At 44.4% G+C, this 17,648-nt stretch overlaps 1 protein-coding gene across 1 annotated transcript in view; it reads left to right on the plus strand.

Annotated features, from left to right (window-relative positions):
- Positions 1–513: 513 nt before the first annotated feature.
- Positions 514–17,648, plus strand: part of tmem269 (transmembrane protein 269) — a 104,477-nt gene continuing 87,342 nt past the window's right edge. Inside the window, exon 1 of the mRNA XM_080181506.1 lies at positions 514–564. The gene's annotated coding sequence lies outside the window, so the exon portion shown is untranslated. The remainder of the gene's footprint in view (positions 565–17,648) is intronic.

Here is a 17,648-nt window from a genome sequence, read left to right on the forward strand (position 1 = left end):
CCCCGCCATTCAACAAGATCACGGCTGATCTGAAGTGGATCAGTTCCACTCTCCCTAGGTGTACCCGAACAGGGGCCGGAGTCTGGCGACTAGGGCATGTTTCACATTAACTTCACTGCAGTAAGCCCACTCATAAATAAAATAGTTTCCTTTGTTCTAAGAAGTAAACTTTAAACGGACGCGCTCAGTCCTCTAGAATTAAAAATCTCCACCTACTCCATTGTCTTGAAGGGTAATGTGGACAACATGGGAATGGACGCTTCGCGCTCACTCCTCCCTCACTCCCGGCCGCTCTGAGCCTGGCGCCGGCGCGTGCGGCCCCGCCCCTAACCCCGCGCGGCTGGAAGCCGGTGCGTGCGGCTCCTGCCCTCGCGCCTCGACCGTTTTTTTCTCGAGCAGCTGCTCGATCCAGCCTCAGTGCGGAGGGCGGGCTGGCGGGACAGCGAGTGGGGTGCGCTCTCTGGCTGTCTGCCTGTGCTCATCTCCAGCCAGCCTCCGTCGCCTCATTTCCCACCCCCCCCCCCCCCACTTCCTCACACAGATCCTGGAATTTTTATTCTTACGGTAAGTGATTGCATTCGTTCCCTCATCCCGGTCAATGGACGGTTGTGTTTTGTTGCTGATGTTGAATAGCAGTGCTCCTTGCACGGGGTGATTGGAAACGAACGGGTGATATCCCTTGCAAAGAGAAGGCAGGCGAGCAGGAACGCAGGCTACCCACCCCGTTGTGGAAAGGCTGGGGTGGCCTCTTTCGGGGATTTTAAATTGCGGTGGTGACAAAAAAAAATGATTTTTTTCTCTTTCCCTTCCCGTCCCTGATGCTGCTGCCGCCTGGAGCGGAGCGGCTCCCACTCTGTGCCCGCGATTCGAGGGACCATCCAGCCGCCCCTGACTTGGCCACCCACCCATCTATTCATCCATCCACCCATCTATTTATCCACCCATCTATTCATCCATCCATTCTATCTATTCTCGCTGTGTCGGGTGATATTATTTTTGTCAGCCTAGCCTGTGTGCGAGTGAGCGAGTGATGCGGTGGGGGAGCTGTCCGCCTTTCTAATGGGTGCTGGAGGGAGCAGCTTGGCGCTGTCCCCATTATTTCCCTGGGCTCTGCCTCTGAGTGCTGAACCTCTGACTGTGGTGGATCACCCCATTCTCCTTAATTTGTGGTGAACTGGGAGAGGGGGTTGAGCACCGCCGCCCCCCCCCCCTCTTGCCTTGTAGTGGGCTTCGAGAGGGCTTGAGTGTCCCCTTTCCCTTTCATTGACTTGTGGTGGACTGGCAGAGGGCTTATGTGTCCCCCTTCCCCGTCCCTCTCTTCCTTTTCCCTTCCATTGATCTGTGGTGGACAAGCAGAGGGCTTTAGTGTCCCCCTTCTCCTTCCCCTTCCTCCCCATTCCCTTCCACTGACTTGTGGTGGACTGGGAAAGAGAGAGAGATTGAACCCACTGCGGGTGCTGATGTGCCAAACGCTTTTTCCCCGAATGAAAAGCATCTGCAGTAATTTGCTTTCATCGTTTTAAATTATTTTCGTAACTAAACAGAGCAGAATGGGCTCAAATAATAGAATCATAGGATACTTACAATGCAGAAGGAGAACGTTCACCCTTTGGGCAGGATTTTAAAGCCTGGTTTGTCCCAAAACTGTAGAATCCCACCTGAGATAATGGACCTCATTGAGAAGACAGCCTCAAAATAAGGGGGGGGGGGGGGAGTAGTTTAGAACAGAGTTGAGGAGAAACTTCTTCACTCAAAGGGTGGTGAATCTCTGGAATTCTCTGCCCATTGAAGTGGTGGAAGCTACCTTGTTGAATATATTTAAGTCATGGGTAGATAGATTTCTGATAGACAAGGGAATTAAGAGTTATGGGGAGCAGACGGGAAAGTGGAACTGATCCACTTCAGATCAGCCATGATCTTATTGAATGGCAGGGCAGGCTCGAAGGGCTAAATGCCTACTCCTGCTCCTATTTCTTATGTTCTTATGACTTTTTCCATTGGCTGCCCACCACTCACTCCGATTCCTGTGGCGGGCAGGGTGGTATAATTCCAGCCTTTGACTCTATACCCACTCTCTAATAGATAATCAACCTAACCTTCATCCCTGGGGATAATTTAAAATCTGTTCCACCTTGCCTGTGTCTGACCAACATGTGGCATATTTACCATCTGTGAGGTCTTCTGTTCCCCGTAAGTTAGAAACAATCACACTTTGGACTCTAAAGTGCTGTAGTTTTGGTGTGTATTTCTTGCCCCTCTCCATGTGGCTGGTGGACATAACACTTACATGACTGCAGTGGGGCACTCCAGGTTGTATATTTGCATTAGTTCTAGTTCTTTACAAATAATAACGTAACATATTATCATCTTTTCTACACTTCTCAAGTACTTGATTCATTGTTTGATCAATTAGAACTGAGAATCATAACATTAAGTAGCTGAAGGGCATCTTTTCTTTTGTGGGCACATTTTTCTTTTGTGGAGAGCTGTAAGAACTGAAGGACTTTAAAAGACAGCTTATTAGTAGTGGCATGGTAGCACAGTGGTTAGCAATGCTGTCTCACAGTGCCAGAGACCAGGTTCAATTCTGGCCTTGGGTGATTTGTCTATGTAGAGTTTGCATGCTCTCCCACAGACTAAAGATGTGCAGGTTAGGTTAATGGCCATGCAGAATTGCCCCTTAGTGCTAGGGTAATTAACCATGGTAAATATGTGGAGCTCTGGGCTTGCGTAAGATGGATACTCTATTGGAGAGTGGATATGGACTCAAAGGCTAGAATTTTACTGCCCCGCCTGCCACAGGAATCGGAGTGGGTGAGGGGCGAACAATGGAAAGGTTAGTTGATCTCAAGTGGGATTTTACAGTTTTGGGACGAACAAGGCTTTAAAATCCTGCCCAAAGGTTTACATTTCTGCTCTGCTTAGTTACCAAAATAATTTAAAATGAAAGTGAAAGCAAAGTACTGTGGATGCTGGAATCTGAAACAAACAGAAAATGCTGCAAAAGTTCATCTGTGGAGAGAGAACAAAGCTTACATTTCATGTCTGAATGACTCATCATAAGAATTATAAAACTAATCCCACTTGATTGACACGTACAAATTTGTAAATGATTTCCCTTAAAATAATCAATAGTACGCATTTCAAAGCTATAATGCCCATTTGCCAAAGCATTCCGTTCTCCAATAGCACCTGAAATTAAGTTTTTTTTTTGACCACTTTTAAGAAATCAATTAGATCATTACTTACTGGACAATATACTCCTCTATTCACTATTAAAAACCTCTTTGTTCTTTTCCAATTGATGTTATCGCTGACAGCAAAATCCAAATATCTCAAGTCTGCTGAGATCTATAGTAGCTCCCCGTTCCTTGGCATTACCCTGGTGCCTTCTTAGTAGCTTTAATATCCTTTATAATGGGACAGCCAAAACTGCTCTAGTCATAGAAATCATAGAAACCCTACAGTATAAAAAGAGGCCATTCGGCCCATCTAGTCTGCACTGACCACAATTCCACCCAAGCCCTACCCCCATATCTGTACATATTTTACCCATTAATTCTCTAACCTATGCATCTATGGTCAATTTAGCATGGCCAGTCAACCTAACCCGCACATCTTTGGATTGTGGGAGGAAACCAGAGCACCTGGAGGAAACTCACGCAGACACGAGAGCAAGGTCCCTGGAGCTGTGAAGCAGCAGTGCTAACCACTGTGCTGCCGTGCCACCCAAAGAGTCCTTTTCTCTTAAGGCATGTCTTATACTAACAGAGACCCTGGAAATAAATTGCAGCCAAATTAATGTCATTATTGCAAATATACTTCTTGAAATATGAAACTTCTTGTTATTCTTTCATCAAAGACTCAACAGATTGAACTGGAAGAAGTTACACACAGCAGTCCATGTGAAAATGGGTCTGGTAATATAAATACAAATTTTATCAAGTCTGGCCTTGTGACTTATTTGTAGTCATAGAATATGAAAGCATTAAGCTTTTGCTGCATTGAAGGCACAAGTTTACATCTGGTAGGTTTAATATTAAGAATGATTGCCTTATTTCCTTGAAAATCCACGATATAATTTCAGCATCTGTCACTAAACAAAATATTTTTCTAACTACCAATCTTGTTCCATAGCAGTCATTGTTTAGGATTCTGTTTCACAGTAACATTTATAACTGTTCCTTCCTTGTCCAACGGAGTTGGACCGGATGGAATGCATCCGAGGGTTCTGAAAGAAATGGCGGAGGTTATAGTGGATGCATTGGTGGTTATTTTCCAGACATCGCTGGATTCCGGGGAAGTGCCGGAAGATTGGAAAACGGCTAATGTTACGCCGTTGTTTAAGAAGGGTGCCAGGCAAAAGGCAGGGAATTATAGGCCGGTTAGTTTAACGTCTGTGGTAGGTAAAATGTTAGAATCCGTCATTAAGGAGGAAATTGCGAGGCATCTTGAAGGCAATTGCTTGATAGAGCAGACGCAGCACGGTTTCATTAAAGGGAAGTCGTGTCTGACAAATTTACTGGAGTTCTATGAGGATGTGTCTAGGGCGGTGGATAGAGGAGAGCCGGTGGATGTGGTCTTTCTGGATTTTCAGAAGGCGTTTGACAAAGTACCTCATAAGAGGTTATTGCAGAAGGGGGGTAGGGTGTTAGCGTGGATAGAGGATTGGTTGTCAAATAGGAGGCAGAGAGTGGGGGTCAACGGGTGCTATTCGGATTGGCGGATGGTGACTAGTGGAGTGCCCCAGGGGTCGGTGCTGGGGCCTCAGCTTTTTACCATTTATATAGATGATCTGGAGGAGGGAACCGAGTGTAGGGTGTCGAAATTTGCGGATGACACCAAGATTGGGGGAACGGCAAATTGTGCGGAGGGTGTGGAGAGTCTGCAGAAGGATCTAGATAGGCTGGGCGAATGGGCCAGGAAATGGCAAATGGAATTTAATGTTGGCAAGTGTGAGGTGGTCCACTTTGGTAGGAAGAATGGTAGGAAGGACTATTACTTACGGGGCGAAAAACTGCAGCAGGCGACGGTGCAGAGGGACCTCGGGGTCCTTGTGCCTGAGTCACAAAAACCCAGCTTGCAGGTGCAGCAGGTGGTCAGGAAGGCGAATGGGATGCTGGCCTTCATAACGAAGGGGATTGAATATAAAAGTAGGGAGGTCTTGCTGCAGCTGTATAGGGCATTGGTGAGGCCGCAGCTGGAGTACTGTGTGCAGTTTTGGGCGCCGCACCTGCGCAAAGATATTTTGGCCTTGGAGGGAGTGCAGAGGAGGTTTACTAGGCTGATACCGGAGTTGAGGGGGTTGAGCTATGAGGAGAGGCTGAATAAACTAGGCTTGTACTCGTTAGAGTTTAGAAGAATGAGGGGAGATCTCATTGAGACGTATAAGATGATGAGTGGGATGGATAGGATAGAGGTGGAGAGACTCTTCCTGCTCAGAAAAGACAGTAGGACTAGGGGGCACAGCCTCAAGATAAAGGGGGGGCGTTTTAGAACGGAGTTGAGGAGGAACTTCTTCACTCAAAGGGTGGTGAATCTCTGGAATTCTCTACCCATTGAAGTGGTGGAGGCTGCCTCGCTAAATATTTTCAAGAAGCGGGTTGATGGGTTTTTGATAAGAGAGGGGATTAAGGGTTATGGGGAGAGGGCCGGAAAGTGGAACTGAGCCACGACAGATCAGCCATGATCTTATTGAATGGCGGGGCAGGCTCGAAGGGCCAGATGGCCTACTCCTGCTCCTATTTCTTATGTTCTTATGTTCTTAGTTATTTGTGTAGAACTCTGAAAGGTTTAATCATCCATATCTATCAAATCCACTCACCTGACAGCATTTGCAAAACATTTTCGTTAAGATCTAGTGAATTTTCATGTTGGCACAGAGTAACTTTTCAAAATCTTATCAAGTAATTGTTCCCACCAGTTTCATCATCTCATCCATGATTGCCATGTTATCCCCTCCATTCCTATGCCTTTCATTCCTATGCCATTGCTGTCCTATTCCTTCAATCCTGCTCTTACCATCCCCATCATTCTCAGAAACATTCTCTCCAGCTGGGGTAGCTGTTGTTTGATTCTCCTTATCCTTTTTTTGTTCTCCAGCAAGATTCCATCAGCCTCTCCCCAACACTGTTATTGCTGTCATCAACTATTGACTACATGTACATCCTGGGTTCCAATCCTCCATCACTCCATTAGCAGGAATTGCCCACCAAATAAACCTACCAACAGACATGCCCATTTAACTGACCTATCCAAACAACTTGAACACACAAAAATAGTATTTATAGATAATTTATTGTGACATATTGATTCTTGTACTCTTCATTCCAGTTTATAAAGCCAGTAAGACATAGGAGCAGGATTGGGCCACTTGGCCCATCGACTCTGCTCTGCCATTCAGTCATAGCTGATATTTATCTCATCCCCATTCTCCTGCCTTTTCCCGATAACCCCTGACCCCGTTATTAATCAACAACCCATCTATCCCTGTCTTAAAGACACTCAATGACCTGGCCTCCACAGCCTTCTGCAGCAAAGAGTTCCACGGATTGACCACTCTGGTTGAAGAAATTTCTCCTCATTTCTGTTTTAAAGGGTTGTCCCTTTAGCCTGAGTTTGTGCTTTCTGGTTCTAGTTTTTCCTACTAATGGAAACATCCTCTCCACATCCATTCAATCCAGGCTCCCAGTATCCTGTAAGTTTCAATAAGATCCCCACCTCCCACACTTCTTAACTCCAAGTATTGACCCAGAGTACTCAACCTTTTCCCATACAACAAGTTCTTCTTTCCAGGGATCATTCTAGTGAACCTCCTGGGCCCTTTCCAAGGCCAGCACATCCATCCTTAGATATGGGGCCCAAAACTGCTCAATATTCCAAATGGGGTCTGACCAGAGCCTTATACAGCTTCAGAAGTACATCCCTGCTCTTGTATTCTAGTCCCCTTGATACGAATGCTAACATTGCATTTGCCTTCCTAACTGCTGACTGAACCTGCACATTAACCTCAAGAGAATGTTGAATAATGACTCCCAAGTCCTTTTGTGTTTCTGATTTCCTAAGCATTTCCCATTTAGAAAATAATCTATGCCTCCATTTCTCCTTCCAAAGTGCATAACCTCACACTTCTCCACATTGTATTCCATCTGCCACTTCTTTGCCCACTCTCCTAACTTGTTCAAGTCCTTCTGCACCCCCCTCCGCTTCCTTGATACTACCTGTCCCTCTACGTACCTTGTATCCTCTGCAAATCTAGCAACAGTGCCTTCAGTTCCTTCTTCCAAATCGTTAATGTATATTGTGAAAAGCTGTGGTCCCAGCACTGACCCCTGAGGCACACCACTAGTCACTGGCTGCCATCCTGAAAAAGACCCCTTTATTCCCATTCCCTGCCTTCTGCCAGTCAGTGAATCCTCTATCCACACCAGGATCTTGCCTTTAACACTATGGGCTCTTAACTTATTTAACAGTCTCCTATGCAGCACCTTGTCAAAGGCCTTCCGGAAATCTAAATAAATCATGTCCACTGGTTCTCTTTTATTTAACTTCCTTGTTACCACCTCAAAGAATTCTAACAAATTTGTCAGACATGACCTCCCCTTGACAAAGCCATGCTGACTCAGTCCTACTTTATCTCGCACTTCCAAGTACCCTGCGATCTCACCTTTAATAATGGACTCTAAAATCTTGCCAATGCCTGAAGTCAGGCTAACTGGCCTATAATTTCCTGTCTGCTGCCTCCCTGCCGCCTTAAACAGCGGTGTTATATTAGCTACTTTCCAGTCTTCTGATACCCTCCCTGCCTCCATTGGTTCCTGAAAGATCACCACCAATGCCTCCACAATTTCCTTAGCTATCACTTTTAGAACCCTGTGGTGTAGAACATCCGGTCCAGATGATTTATCCACCTTCAAACCTTTCAGTTTCCCCAGAGCCTTCACCTTAATGATGGCCACTACACTCTCCTGTGTCCCCTGACTCCTGGAGCTTTGGCATCCCACTGGTGTCTTCCACTGTGAAGACTAATAAAAAGTAACTTTTCAGTTCCTCTGCCATTGCTTTGTTCCCTTTTATTCATGGACCATTTTCCAGTGGTCCGATGTCTATTCTTGCCTCTCTTACCTTTTATATATTGAAAAAAACTCTTCCTATCTTTTGTAATGTTAGCTAGCTTACATTCATATTTCATCTTCTCTTCCCTTATTGCTTTTTTTTTGTTGTCCTTTTTAAAGGCTTCCCATTAATCTTTGCCACTTTGTATGTTTTTTCTTTTGCTTTTATGCTGTCCTTGACTTAACTCTTCAGCCATGGATGCCTCATCCTCCCCTTAGCATGTTTCCTCCGCCTTGGGATGAATTTCTGTTGTGCCTACTAAATAACACACAAACTCCTGCCATTGCTGTTCCACTGTCTTCCCTTTCCAATCAACTCTGGCCAGCTTCTCCCTCACATCTTTGTAGTTACCTTTATTTAATTGTAAAACCGTTACATCTGATTCCAGCTTCTTCCCTTCAAACTGCAGGGTAAATTCTATCATATTGTGGTCACTGCTCCCTAAGGGTTCCTTCTCCTTAAGTTCTCTAATCAAGTCTGCCTCATTACACATCACCAAATCCAGAATTGCCTGTTCCCTAGTAGGTTCTTAGACATTCCACAAATTGCTTTTCTTGGGATCCACTACCTACCTGATTTTCCAGTCCACCTGCATGTTGAAGTCCCCCAAGATTATTGTAATATTGCCTTTTTATATACCTTTTCTATCTCCTGATTTATTTTCCGTCCCACATCCTGACTACTGCTAGGGGGCCTGTACATAACTCCCATCGGGGTCTTTTCATCTTTGCGATTCCTCAACTCAACCCACAGAAATTCTATGCCTTCTGATGCTATATCACTTCTATTGATTTATTGAAGAAATGAGGGGTTGGGAGGATCGGACTGGTTAATACTGGCTTTTTTTCAAAAGCAGTTGTTTCTTTTTCTAAACTGTGCAGTAACTGGTCTATTAATTTAACTTAATTCCTTACTAACAATGCAACCCACCCCACCCCCACCCACCTTGGCCCATCTGCCTGTCCTTCTGATAGGAGTCATGATGTGGAAATGCTGGCGTTGGACTGGGGTAAACGCAATAAATTTACCCCAGTCCAATGCCAGCATCTCGACATCATGACCACTTTCGACACTGCAAACTGCTGGCTCCAAGTGGAGAGGATCTCCAAGAAGATCATGCATATTGACACTTCCAATAGGATACATACCCTTTGATATTTAGGTTCCAGCCCTGACCTACTTGCAGCCAAGTATCTGTGATGCCCAAAACATCATACCGGCCAATTTCAATGGGTGCAACAAGTTCATTTACTTTGTTCCGTATATTGCACACATTTAGATACAACACCCTCAGTCCTGCATTGACCACCTCCCTTCTCATATATTGTCACCTTTTTTGCTCTGCCTGAGGTTAGATTCCTGCCACCTTCTATACTCTCTGTTCTATTACTTGATTGAGAAACTTTACTAGCACGATTCAGATGAAAACCATCCCATCAGAACAGGTCCCCTCTTCCCCAGTACTGGTATTCTTCCAGTGTCCTATGAATTCAAACCCATTTCTCCCACACCAATCTTTGAGCCACGCATTTACCTCGATCTTATTGACCCTGTGCCAATTAGCCTGTGGCTCAGGTATTAATCCAGAGATTATTATGGTTTGGTTCTGCTTTTTAATTTAGCTCCTACTTGTTCATACTCCCTTAGCAGAATCTTTGTTCCTGTTCTACCTATATCATTGGTTACTCTCGAGTAAGGGGAAATATGAAGACATCAGGCAGATAATTGGACAAATAAACTGGAAGGAGGCGTTCTTGGGGAAAAGTACAGAAGGAAGGTGGCGGATATTCAAGGAATGTTTGACTGGAGCTCTGCACGATAAAGTTCCAATGAGACAAGGAGGTTTTGGTAGGGCGCAGGAACCGTGGTGCACGAAGGTTGTGGTGAACCTAGTCAGGAAGAAAAGAAAGGTGTATAAAAGGTTCAGAGAGCTAGGAGATGTTAAGGATCTAGAGGAGTATAAGGCTTGTAGAAAGGAGCTTAAAAAGAAAATTAGGAGAGCCAGAAGGGGTCATGAGAAGGCCTTGGCAGGTAAGATTAAGAGAATCCCAAGGCCTTCTACAAATATGTGAAAAGTAAAAGGATGAGAAGAGAAGGGATAGGACCTATAAAAGATGAAGGGGGAAAAGTCTGTGTGGAACCGGAAGAAATGGCAGAGGTGCTTAATGAGTACTTTGCCTCGGTATTCACGGTGGAAAGTGATCTGGGAGGTTGTACTACAGGTTTGCGGCAGTCTGAAAAGATTGAGTATGTGGATGTTAAGGAAGAGGATGTGTTAGAACTTTTAAACTCAATCAAGATAGACAAGGCGCTGGGACCGGATGGGATGTACCCCAGGCTACTGTGGGAGGTGAGGGAAGTGATTGCAGAACCCCTGGCGATGATCTTTGCGTCGTCGATGGAGACAGGAGAGGTTTTGGAGGATTGCGGATGTGGTTCCTATTTTCAAGAAAGGGAACAGGGATAGCCCGGGAAATTACCAACTGGTGAGTCTGACCTCAGTGGTTGGTAAGTTGGTGGAGAGGATACTGAGGGACAAGATTTATGAGCATTTGGAGAAGTTTAGAATGATCAGAAATAGTCAACATGGTTTTGTGAAGGGCAGATCGTGCCTTACGAGCCTAGTTGAGTTCTTTGAGAATGTGACTGAACACATTGACGAAGGAAGAACGGTAGACATGGTTTACATGGCGTTTGATAAGGTCCCCCATGCACGACTTCTTGAGAAGGTGAGAGGGCATGGGATCCAGGGGGCTTTGGCCTTGTGGATCCAGAACTGGCTTGCCTGCAGAAGGCAAGTGGTTGTGGATGGGTCTTTTTCTGCATGGAAATCGGTCACCAGTGGAGTGCCCCAGGGATCTGTTCTAGGACCCTTGCTGTTTGTCATTTTTATAAATGACCTGGATGAGGAAGTGGAGGGATGGGTTAGTAAGTTCGCCGACGATACGAAGGTTGGTGATGTCGTGGATGGTCTGGAGGGATGTCAGAAGTTGCAGCAGGACATAGATAGGATGCAAGACTGGGCGGAGAAGTGGCAGATAGACTTCAACGCAGATAAATGTGTAGTGGTCCATTTTGGCAGGACCAATGGGATGAAGGAATACAATATCAAGGGTAGGAGTCTTAGCTGCGTTGAAGAGCAGAAGGATCTTGGGGTCCGGGTCCATAGGACTCTTAAATCGGCCTCACAGGTGGAGGATGTGGTCAAGAAGGCGTATGGTTGTACTGGCCTTCATTAATCGAGGGATTGAGTTTAGGAGTCAGGAGGTAATGCTGCAACTTTATAAGACCCTTGTCAGACCCCACTTGGAGTACTGGGCGCAGTTCTGGTCGCCTCACTACAGGAAGGATGTGGAAACCATTGAAAGGGTGCAGAGGAGATTTACAAGGATGTTGCCTGGATTGGGAGGCATGCCTTATGAAGATAGGTTGAGGGAGCTGGGACTCTTCTCCCTGGAGAGACGAAGGTTGAGAGGCGACCTGATAGAGGTTTATAAGATGTTGAGAGGAATAGATAGGGTGGATTCTCAGAGGCTATTTCCCCGGGCTGAAATGGTCGCTACAAGAGGACACAGATTTAAGGTGCAGGGAAGCAAGTACAGAGGAGATGTCAGGGGTAAGTTTTTCACTCAGAGGGTGGTGAGTGAATGGAATCGACTGCCGTCGGTGGTGGTGGTGGAGGCGAACTCGCTGGGGTCTTTTAAAAGACTTCTGGATGAGTTTATGAGATCTAATGGGATTGGGGGTTATAGATAGGTGTATGGCTTGGTAGGTATAGATGTGATCGGCGCAACTTGTGGGCCGAAGGGCCTGTTTGTGCTGTAGTGTTCTATGTTCTGTGTTCTATTGGTACCTACATGTACCACGACAACTGGATCTTTACCTTCTCAATCCAAGTTCCTCTGCAGGTGAGATATCCCGAACCTGAGCAGCAGGCAAGCAACACAACCTTTGGGATTCTTGATCCTGGTCACAGAGAACAGTGTCAATGCCACTAACTATGTTGTTGTGGGAAATTCACCACTTCGGAGTCAGACTTGGAGGTTCAACAAACAGTTTTATTCGGACAAAGCTTTGGGAGAAGCGTTGGCACTCTGGAGTATAGGGTGTCACCTTCTCAACTACACAACGGTAGCTGAGCATCTTTTATACATTTTAGATAATAGACAGTGTGGACATTTAGCCATTAGCGCATTGTTACAAGTTGAGTAGACAGGTATGGACACCGACAGTTAACACATTGTTATACACAGACATGTACAGACATTGACAGCTATCACATCATTGTACATAGAGTAGATACATTTATGCAGTTATGTCCTCTATCAATGGCTGACTTGTTATATACATTTATGCACTTATGTCCCCGTCAGTGGCTGATCTTGTTATCAAACTCATTGTTGTGGGTCTGCTTTTATTTCAAGTTAGAGGTGCCTCAAGGTCTGACCTGTTTCCTGCAGTAATTTAAACACTACAGGTTTTAATTCTTTGTGTACTGTCTGTGTCCAAAGTCAGTGCCTCTTCTGTACTGTGTCTGCAGTACCTGTTCCTGTCCACACAGGGAACAAAAAACTCGAACCTATTGGTTCAGGGACTGAGGCTCTGCAACTTTACGTCCTGGATCCCTCAACTTGCCTCACTTGCAGCCACATGCTCCTGTCCCTGACAACTGGCCGAATTCAAGGTATTTAATCTAAGGGGTGTGACTGCCCCCTACAACAGTGTCCAAATGTATTTTCCCCCTCCCTAATGTGTCACAGAGTCCAAAGCTCAGAATCTAGTTCATCCAGTTTGAGCTAGAGTTCCTCAAGCAACCAACACTTACTACAGACATGCTCCCTAGGAACCACAATGGAGTCCACTAGCTCCCACGTCATGCATGAACAACACATCACCTGACACTCCATCTTTTTTATTTAATTTTTAATTTGAGTTTTAAACTTTTAAATTTTGTTTTGCAATGTTGCATCGTTAGAGCAAAGGTGATGAATGGAACTTATTCCTGTGAGGAATCTAAAAGTCAGTCATACTGCTTTACCAAAAAGAAGTAAACTGCAATACCAAATATCTGGCTGGAGGATAGGAATTAGGAGCAGAACTAGGCAAATTCAGCCTATCAGATCATGGTTGATCTCTCCCAGGTCTCAAATCCACCTTCCTACCGCTTCTCCATAAGCCTTTAACCAGTTTTTTTTAAATTAGAAATATATCTCCTTGAAATGATTCAGACTCTCATCGTGCTATGAGTTCCACAAATTCACCACCCTCACAAGAAGTAGTTTCTCCTCATCTTAACATTAAATCTACCATCTCTCAACTTATACCTGTGACCTCTTGATCTAGTTTGCCCCATAAGAGGAAACAATAGGTCTACATTTACTCTATCAGTTCCTTTTTAGAATTTTATACACATCGATCAGATCCCCCCTCATCCTTCTAAACTCCATTGAGTACAAGCCCAAACTGTTCAATCTGTCCTCATCAACCCTTTCGTTCCCGGAATCAATTTATGAACCTCCTCTGAACTGCCTCCAATGCAACCACATCCTTCCTCCAAGAGAACAAACTAGAGACAGTAGTTTCTACTGTCACCAACAATTGCAACAATACTTCTCTATTTTTATACTTTTGCAATAAATGTCAAGAACATAAGAAATAGGAGCAGAAGTAGGCCATCTAGCCCTTCGAGCCTGCCCCGCCATTCAATAAGATCATGGCTGATCTGAAGTGGATCAGTTCCCCTTTCCTGCTTTCTCCCCATAACCCTTAATTCCCCTGTCTATCAAAAACCTATCTACCTGTGACTTAAATATATCTAGCGAGGTAGCCTCCATCACTTCAACGGGCAGAGAATTCCAGAGATTCACCACCCTTTGAGTGAAGAAGGTCCTCCTCAACTCTGATCTCAACTGCCCCCCCTTATCTTGAGGCTGTGCCCTCTAGTCCTGCTATCCTTTCCAAGCAGGAAGAATCTCTCTACCTCTACCCTATCCATCCCTTTCATTATCTTATACATCTCTGTAAGATCCCCCCTCATCCTTCTAAGCTCCAACATTCCATTTGTCTTCCTTATTACATGCTATATCTGCATACTGACTCATGAACAAAGATGCCCAGATGCATTTTGAATCTGCTTTCCATTTAGATCATTTGCCTTTTATATTTTCTGCCCAAATGGATAATCTCAATTTATCCACATTAAACTCCATCTGCCAAATTTTAGCCTGCCTATGTCCGTCTGTAAAATCTTTATTCCTTTTCACTGCCTGCTTTCCCACCAATTTTAGTATCATACACAAATTTTACAATGTTACAGCCTATCCCTGTTTGCAAATCATTTATATAGATTGTAAACAGTTGAGGTCTGAGGACTGACCCCTATGGCACTCCACTAATTAAATTTTGCCAACCAGAGAAGGACCAATTTATCCTGACCCTCTGGTTGACTGATAGAAAGCAACGTTCAATCCAATCTAGTGCCTGACCCCCGATCCCCAACGATCTCACCTTCTGGATCAGTCTTTTATGCGGCACCTTGTCAAATGCCTTCCGGAAGAGTAGATATATACCACATCCACATCCACCTTGCTGGTTATGTCCTCAAAGAACTGGAGCAAGTTTGTCAAGTATGACTTGCCTTTCTAAAATCATGCTGACGATGGTGGATTGAGCTTTGTCTTTCCAAATGCTCAATTACTTCCTCAATTGATTCCAGCAACTTCCCACCACAGTGGTCAAGCTAACTGATATATAGTTTTCTGCTTTTTGTGCCTCTCCCTTTGAATAGGGGTGTCACATTAATGTGTTTCCAATTTACCAGAATCTAAGCAATTTTGAAATATCACAACCAACGCATCCACTGTTTCAGCTGCCACTCTCTTTTAATACTCTAGGGTATAGGCCATCAAGTCCTGAAGATTTATCTGGCTTTAATCCCATTAGTTTATTAAATCCTTTCTCACTAGTGATGGTTATTGCACCAAGTTCCTCTTCATTAACTACAGTTTTTGGAAAATTTTTCTTATTCCGTACCATAAAGACAGAGGCAAAGTATCGGATGTCATGATATTGCTAACGCCACATGCGACTTGAGTGCAATAATGAAACAACTGCTTGGAGTCACATATGATTGTTATTTTGACTAGCAGTGGGCAGGACAGCTAAGCCTAGACATAATGTGATTTTCTTTTTCTCTGACTCATGGGTGGAACAAAAAAGTAAAAAGGGGCGTGAACAGTGCTTTTGTCTCTGACTTGTCTCAGTGAACAAACAGGAGGATAGGACGGCACAGTAGCAAAGTGCTGCCTCAAGGTGCCAGGGACCTGCGTTCGGTTACGGGCTTGGATAACTGTGTCGTGTTTGCATGTTCTCCCCATGTCTGGGTTTCCTTCTACAATCCAAAGATGAGTGGGTTAGGTTGATTGACTATGATAAATTGCTCCTTAGTGTCAGGGTAATTAAATAGGGTTACAGGGATAGAGTCTGGCTGGTATTGTTGTCGGTGCAGACCTGATAGGCCAAATGGCCTCCTTCTGCACTGTAGGGATTCTACGATAAATAGAATAATTCTGCAGTATTATGATGAGGGCCATTCTGAAAGTATCTTCCATTGGTAACCTTATAAATTAATAATGGCTCTTTTTATTGGGACATGATAGAAATTTTTTGACTGTCTACTTGTCAATAGAACATAGAACAGTACAGCACAATACAGGCCCTTCGGCCCTCAATGTTGTGCTGAGCTACGTCCAAACCCAAGATCAAGCAATCCCACTCCCTATCCATGTGTGCTCCATGTGCCTGTTCAATAACCGCTTGAAAGTTCCTAAAGTGTCTGACTCTACTATCACAGCAGGCAGTGTATTGCACACCCCAACCATTCTGAGTGAAGAATGTATCTCGGTTTTTTTTAGAACATAGAACATAGAAAAACTACAGCACAAACAGGCCCTTTGGCCCACAAGTTGCGCCGATCATATTCCTACCTACTAGGCTTACCTATAATCCTCAATCCTATTAAGTCCCATGTACTCATCCAGAAGTCTCTTAAAAGATCCTATCAAATTTGCCTCCACCACCACCGACGGCAGGTGATTCCACTCACCCACCACCCTCTGAGTGAAAAACTTATCCCTGACATCTCCTCTGCACCCTAAACCTGTGTCCTCTTGTGGCTGCCATTTCAGCCCTGGGAAAAAACCTCTGAGAATCCACCCAATCAATATCTCTCAACACCTTATACACCTCTATCAGATCGCCTCTCATCCTTCATCTCTCCAAGGAGAAAAGACCTTTTTTTCCCGTTTTTTTAGATATAGGAGTGATGTCCGAGGTAGAAGTACGTATGTTCTTACCAGTATTAATGTACACAACTTTTAGTGTAAAAATGTTACAGGATGCAACTAAGTTGCAATAAAACATCCTCTTGAAGTTGAATAGAAGTTAAAGAATGGAATATTCTTTATTCCAATCCATTCATGTGACATTCAAGAATCTATCTTAAACCAGTTGAACCAGGAGCCAATTTTGGTCTTGGGAAGTCATTGCTGTTGGCGGCTTCGATGCCACTTTACTCATTTACTGCTTGCATTTGCCAATTTCTGGGAAAATTCTACCCAACATTTCAAGGCTAGGATTACTCGGTTCCAAAACAGATTGTCTCTTCATAGGTGCTTACGAGCTGAGTTTTTGCAGCATTTTCTGTTTTATTTCCACAAACATCTTGGGGACATGCCATTGTTTTTGGGTAGATGCAGGGTTTAAATTCCTGTTCTTGGGCAGAAATACCATCTTGTGGAATTATCCTCCAGCTAATAAATTAGGCTGCTTTAATCCTTTCTAATTAGGAAACTCACTTTTTGAATAGAAGAACCAGCTACCTCAAATGGGCCTATCATGTTATTTGGTTAAGGCACAGTAAACCTCATTGGCGGTGGGGAGGGGGGCGGGGGGGGAACGGAATTCAGGCCCTTGGCCTGAATTTTATCCCCCCACCTGCCACAGGAAGTTTTTCTGCTTTTTGTTACATCCCACTGATGGCAGGATCTTCAGAATCTATGACATTTTATGTGGCTTACCCATCCCACCGTCGGGGAACCTACCAGAAATTCCCACCCCTTAATGAAAGTGTTATGAAGAATAGAACCATATTAAAGTTTTATGGTGCAGAAAGAGGCCATTCATCCCTGAGTATGTGCTGTCCAAAAGAGAAAAATGAAATTAGCCGCCCATTTTCCAGCACCCTATTCATTAGCCTTGCAGGTTGCAGCACTTCAGATGCAGATCCAGATCCAGATATCTAATATCTATACACTCTCTTGACCACCTTGGCCTGCCGTCTTAAAGGCTTTGTGGAAATGTACTAAGGTCACTCACTTCCTCAATCTCTCTTAATACCTTCCCATTTATTGAATACTCTCTTGCTTTGTTTGTTCTCCACAAATGCATTAATGCATTACTTCACACTTTTGCATATTGAATTCCATTTGCCACGTCTCTGTCCACGCATCCAAACCATTGATAGTCTGGAGTTG

The sequence above is a fragment of the Carcharhinus amblyrhynchos genome, unplaced genomic scaffold (assembly GCF_965287045.1).
Source record: "Carcharhinus amblyrhynchos unplaced genomic scaffold, sCarAmb.v2.hapA scaffold_41, whole genome shotgun sequence".
Classification (NCBI taxonomy): domain Eukaryota; kingdom Metazoa; phylum Chordata; class Chondrichthyes; order Carcharhiniformes; family Carcharhinidae; genus Carcharhinus; species Carcharhinus amblyrhynchos.